Source organism: Rhamphochromis longiceps, linkage group LG12 (genome assembly GCF_057381845.1).
Source record: "Rhamphochromis longiceps isolate RC_006_pf linkage group LG12, R_longiceps_female_GT1.1, whole genome shotgun sequence".
In the NCBI taxonomy this organism is placed as follows: Eukaryota; Metazoa; Chordata; class Actinopteri; order Cichliformes; family Cichlidae; genus Rhamphochromis; species Rhamphochromis longiceps.
The window spans coordinates 17,343,223-17,349,516 of NC_140568.1; the positions used below are offsets into that span (position 1 = coordinate 17,343,223).

At 37.2% G+C, this 6,294-nt stretch overlaps 1 long non-coding RNA gene across 1 annotated transcript; it reads right to left on the bottom strand.

The window, feature by feature from the left end:
• Window positions 1-305: 305 nt before the first annotated feature.
• LOC146657138 (uncharacterized) lies at window positions 306-3,213 on the bottom strand. The gene is made up of 4 exons (XR_014913944.1): window positions 3,104-3,213; window positions 2,213-2,370; window positions 1,728-1,785; window positions 306-774 (listed from the first exon to the last, which is right to left on the bottom strand). It is a non-coding gene; the product is annotated as an uncharacterized LOC146657138 (long non-coding RNA).
• Between the last annotated feature and the right edge of the window lie 3,081 nt (window positions 3,214-6,294).

The following is a 6,294-nucleotide window of genomic DNA, read 5'->3' on the forward strand; positions in this document are numbered from 1 at the left end:
GTTACAGCTGCAGAGAGCTATGGCGGTATCTATGGAAGCTGTTTACATAGCTAATAATATACGATGTAACCATGGAGACAGTCAGTCACCTTTTCTACAGTGAATAAGGTGATTGAGTGCACAGCGTCCACACTCTGCAGGGGGTAAAGACATTACTTCAATATTGTTTTATATTGATATATATTTGCCTTCTGTTGACCATCACCTCAGGTTCACCATTATAGTTTCAGCATACAAATGCACACTGTCTAAACACATTCAAAAACTTATGTCTCAGAGTTAAGCACAGCTGTTCATGTTTGTCATTAGAGTTTTATTTGTAAGAAAATTATGAACTTCATATTGTGCATTAAATAAAAGAACATTTCACAACTCTGAGTCAACAGAAACAGGTAACAGAAATGTCTCTAATGTGTACAGTGTAGTGTAAGCATTAAAAGATCATAAAGGAAAAACTAACATTTATGTGAAACTAATTGTAATAAAAAATGAGCAGGTGCTTTATAGATTTAAAAGAAAGAATCTGAAAACAACACTTTTTTGGTCTAAGTGATCAAAGTAGAAAACAGAACTGATGTTCAAGAACAAACCGTAGCTGCACTAATATTACACATCTCGATCGTTGTACTGAACAGACATGTTGCTTTTAAAACCACATGCAGTGTGTGACCATGACTGTTCACTGAGACCATGAACGCCACTTCGCTGAAGCATTCTTCTTCTTCTTCTTGCCATTAAATTGGAAGCAGAAGCAGCACGAGCTGATTTGATCTACTGAAAGGAAAAAGCAGAACATCTGAGTTGAAACCAGTCAGCTGAAATCATTAAGACAGGAACAAATTCAATGCAGTGTCTCAAGTGGCTTAGCCTGTTACAACTGTTGATACAAGCTAAATATGGTTAACACACAGTGTCAGGGAGCTCCAGTGTGGGAACTAGTGGCTTTAGGTTTGTAGTCATTTAACTTTCATCCATTCATTCATTTAATTCAGGAGGAAGAAATGCCAGGTTGGTGCAGGCTGGTTACATGCATTTGGTCCCATGCTGTCTTTAATTAAATGACTTGGTTCATTTTATGGCTGGGCTGTATGTGGGGTTATATCATGTTATTTGGGCAGGAGTACCTGTCCCCTGTTAGACTTAGAAAGTTTCTCCATAAGTAGAGTTTCTAACTCTTCTAGCACATCTGTGGCTGACAGCTTTTTGGTGGCTCTTTTTACCCCACACTGGTTGTGAGTGTGTAAATAGCCCCACTAGTTATTTTGGGTTGCAGTTAACTAGGGAGGAAGGGGTGGGTATGCCATGATTAGGTGAATAACAATTATATGTGATACATAAATTTCACAATGCATGCATATATCTCTATCAATTAAACCTGGCCTGAGGGCTGCCATTTTTTACATTCAGTTATTTCTCTTAGAAATGTTGGAACTAAATAATGAATGTGTTACAGTTAAAGTGAAACACTGGTCAGTGTAAATGGCTCATTGGGACACAGAAACCTTTAAATTAAACCTGATATCTAGTGTCAAACAATATCAAAGCTGTAAAAGATGTTTACATTCAGAATTTATAAAACTATGATTGTAAATAAATTCAAACAAGTGAGCTTTTCTCTTTGTGCTGAATATCAACACTGTGGTTTCTTAGACTGTAAGCTTTACTTTAGTGCAACCAGTTGCAGAAGCTGCCACTCCAAATGTCTTTTGATAACAAGAAAAAAATACCTTTTCAGTACACGGCCTGAAGTTCTTCTCCGAAATCTTCTGCAATCGGCTTTGTCTGCTGGTTTGAAGACAATAAACCATAAAAAAGATGATTTAGTCACTTTGTCTGTGTCATGCAGCTCGAATGTGTCGTGTAACGATGTTGAATAGCCGTCGTTATCCCTCTGCTGCGTCAGTAGGATTGTACTGTACAGCATCTCATTGATATGTGAGGAATGCTAATGTAACACGATAACAGACTTACATCATTAAAATATAAAGTGCAGGAGATATTTAGATATTTTTTATATCTATATTACATTTTATAGCTGACGGATATTACTAAATAGATAGAATTTACTAAATAGCTGGATGAACATGAAAAATATGTCTATAATAACAAATGACCATGAGAGCCAGTAGAATTAATTCAGCTGGACACTCGAAAGACGTCCTTAAATGCTCTTTAAGTGGCAGAACAGATGAACAAACAGTTAATCGCTTACTTGAGATGAAATCTGCTCAGCTACTTTGAAAACAGCTTCTAACTGGTTCCTCCTTTAACAGGATGACTGCTCAGGGGTAAGGCCATCATGCAATCCAGCAACCTTTATGGTTCTGCTTTGATTCACCAGGAACTATTAGGGAAACCTTCCAGCGCCTCCTGTGAAAGACACAGGCATAAACACACAAACATTTATTAACATGTTCCACAGTGTTCCAGTTTGATTTTCTTATCCTGTGGACAACAACGTACATGGATGCAGGTTTATTGTTAACTTTTGTAAGGTTTATTTAATGAACATATCCAGCTGCAGCTCCACTGTGATCCTGAACTGGATAAGCACTTAAGAAAATGTGTCAATAAATGGACAAACATCAACTTACTATATTTATCCAAACAGACGGGACCAATAATGCTTCGCTGAGTTAGAGACTTTAACAGACTCTTCTATGTAAGAATGTCTCGTGCTGATATACCTGCAAACTTGACAACAAAGGTTTTTCAGACTACATGTAGCTGTCCTCTATGTCAGCTAACACATTTACATTTATGTCACACTTATTTCTGCTTTCCCATTTTATAATTATTACTTACATTTTGATTAGATACCTTGAGTTTGTAAATGATCAGATTACATAATTGGAATACAATGTATCCAATTCAGGGTTGCGGGAGGATGAAGCCTATCCCAGCTGATACAGGACAAAGACAGGCTGCCAGTTTATTGCAGGGCTAATACAATATGTGTAACAGAAAATCCACTTAAATGTTTGATATTTCTTATAATAATCATAATTATGACTATTATTTAAAGGTTTCTTCATAAATACATTTTGATTTTTTATAACCCCTAAAATATAAACCTGAGCTGTTTCAGATTCTGACCTCTGACCTCAGTGACCTGGCTGTGTCCTCACTGCAGCTCCCTCTTGGAAGTACGTCTGCTTCTTGTCTTCCCCCAGTGTTGACCGCCTGATATCAAGATATCACGTACTGTAACTGAGGAACAAAAAAGGACAAACACTTGCCTTCATTTAAAAGTACATTCATACAGAGATAATCTATGGAAACACACTAGTTCACAGTTTGGGAGGAACCAGTTCCTGTGAAACATTTCTGTATATGAACATCATGTGGAGAATGAATGAAATGAGTTCTTCAGGTGACTCAGCAGTCCCACACTGACAAATGAAATCTAGTTAAACTATTAAGCATATTTGCTCTTCTGAAATCTGTGTTAAACAACAACAAACATAAATTAGTAACAAAAACTACAGCTGAGTATAGGCTTTACAAACCACCAGCAGCCATAATGCTAAATTTTAATCTTCAAATGTTTCTGAGCTGTCTTCAACCTGCTTTTAGCACATTAAAGTCTCAATAAATAAAGTCAATGCAGACTCAATCCTAAATGTTCAGCACACAGAGACACAGAGGTACCGTTTAAAGTTTAGTGTTAACTTGAGTCACTGATCATTCACAGTATTACAGAGTCTGGCAGTCTTTGCATGATGTCCACGTCACTGTAAGTTTCTAGCTGACTCTCAGGTGTGCCAGCAGGAAAGAGTAATAATAACCTGCATCCTGAGGTTTGTCATGCAGGATTAAAGGAGCCAAGCTTTGTTCACACAGCTAGGATTGTATTTTACACTGACCCTGGGTCAGTATCAACTTCAAGAAGACAGCTGTAACTGTTGATAGAAGAATCACACACACATATTTATGGCTTTGCCTTATAGAATTCAGCATCTCAGTGCTCAGGAAATAGGTTTTGCAGCTGTTTGAGCTAAGATTTTCAAGTTATTCACAAATTAAAACCTATACTTTGTGTCGGGCAAGAACTAAATTCAAATGCATGTAACAGTGAGAAACGCACTGTCTTGGCGAAGTAAAGCGTTTCTCATCAACTTCATAGAGCTTGCTGTAACTTTTGATAGAAGACTCAGACAAACATATTCATGGCTTTATCTTATAGACTTCAATATCCCCCCAATGTGTGTGTGAGTCTTCTCTCAAAATTTACAGCTGTCTTTATGAAGTTTATGGAAAAACGCTTTATTTCACCACGTTAGTGCGTTTCTCGCTATTACATGCATTTGAATGGAGTTCTCGCCCGACACAAAGTATAGGTTTTCAATTTGTGAATAACTTGAAAATCTTAGCTCAAACAGCTGGAAAACCTATTTCCTCAGCACGGAGATGCTGAATTCTATAAGGCAAAGCCATAAATATGTGTGTGTGTGAGTCCTCTATCAAAAGTTACAGCTGTCTTCATGAAGTTGATACTGACCCAGGGTCAGTGTAAAATACAAGTTATTCACATAATGAAAACTTATACTTTGTTTCGTGCAAGAACTCCATTCAAATGCATGTAATAGTCAGAAACGCACTGTCTCGGCGAAATGAAGCCTTTTTGTACAACTTCATGAAGTTAGCTGTAACTTTTGATAAAAGGCTCAAAGCAGAGGGATAACGACGGCTATTCAACATCGTTACACGACACATTCGAGCTGCATGACGCAGACAAAGTGACTAAATCATCTTTTTTGTGGTTTATTGTCTTCAAACCAGCAGACAAAGCCGATTGCAGAAGATGTCGGAGAAGAACTTCAGGCCGTGTACTGAAAAGGTATTTTTTTCTTGTTATCAAAAGACATTTGGAGTGGCAGCTTCTGCAACTGGTTGCACTAAAGTAAAGCTTACAGTCTAAGAAACCACAGTGTTGATATTCAGCACAAAGAGAAAAGCTCACTTGTTTGAATTTATTTACAATCATAGTTTTATAAATTCTGAATGTAAACATCTTTTACAGCTTTGATATTGTTTGACACTAGATATCAGGTTTAATTTAAAGGTTTCTGTGTCCCAATGAGCCATTTACACTGACCAGTGTTTCACTTTAACTGTAACACATTCATTATTTAGTTCCAACATTTCTAAGAGAAATAACTGAATGTAAAAAATGGCAGCCCTCAGGCCAGGTTTAATTGATAGAGATATATGCATGCATTGTGAAATTTATGTATCACTTATAATTGTTATTCACCTAATCATGGCATACCCACCCCTTCCTCCCTAGTTAACTGCAACCCAAAATAACTAGTGGGGCTATTTACACACTCACAACCAGTGTGGGGTAAAAAGAGCCACCAAAAAGCTGTCAGCCACAGATGTGCTAGAAGAGTTAGAAACTCTACTTATGGAGAAACTTTCTAAGTCTAACAGGGGACAGGTACTCCTGCCCAAATAACATGATATAACCCCACATACAGCCCAGCCATAAAATGAACCAAGTCATTTAATTAAAGACAGCATGGGACCAAATGCATGTAACCAGCCTGCACCAACCTGGCATTTCTTCCTCCTGAATTAAATGAATGAATGGATGAAAGTTAAATGACTACAAACCTAAAGCCACTAGTTCCCACACTTGAGCTCCCTGACACTGTGTGTTAACCGTATTTAGCTTGTATCAACAGTTGTAACAGGCTAAGCCACTGCATTGAATTTGTTCCTGTCTTAATGATTTCAGCTGACTGGTTTCAACTCAGATGTTCTGCTTTTTCCTTTCAGTAGATCAAATCAGCTCGTGCTGCTTCTGCTTCCAATTTAATGGCAAGAAGAAGAAGAAGAATGCTTCAGCGAAGTGGCGTTCATGGTCTCAGTGAACAGTCATGGTCACACACTGCATGTGGTTTTAAAAGCAACATGTCTGTTCAGTACAACGATCGAGATGTGTAATATTAGTGCAGCTACGGTTTGTTCTTGAACATCAGTTCTGTTTTCTACTTTGATCATTTAGACCAAAAAAGTGTTGTTTTCAGATTCTTTCTTTTAAATCTATAAAGCACCTGCTCATTTTTTATTACAATTAGTTTCACATAAATGTTAGATTTTCCTTTATGATCTTTTAATGCTTACACTACACTGTACACATTAGAGACATTTCTGTTACCTGTTTCTGTTGACTCAGAGTTGTGAAATGTTCTTTTATTTAATGCACAATATGAAGTTCATAATTTTCTTACAAATAAAACTCTAATGACAAACATGAACAGCTGTGCTTATCTCTGAGACATGAGT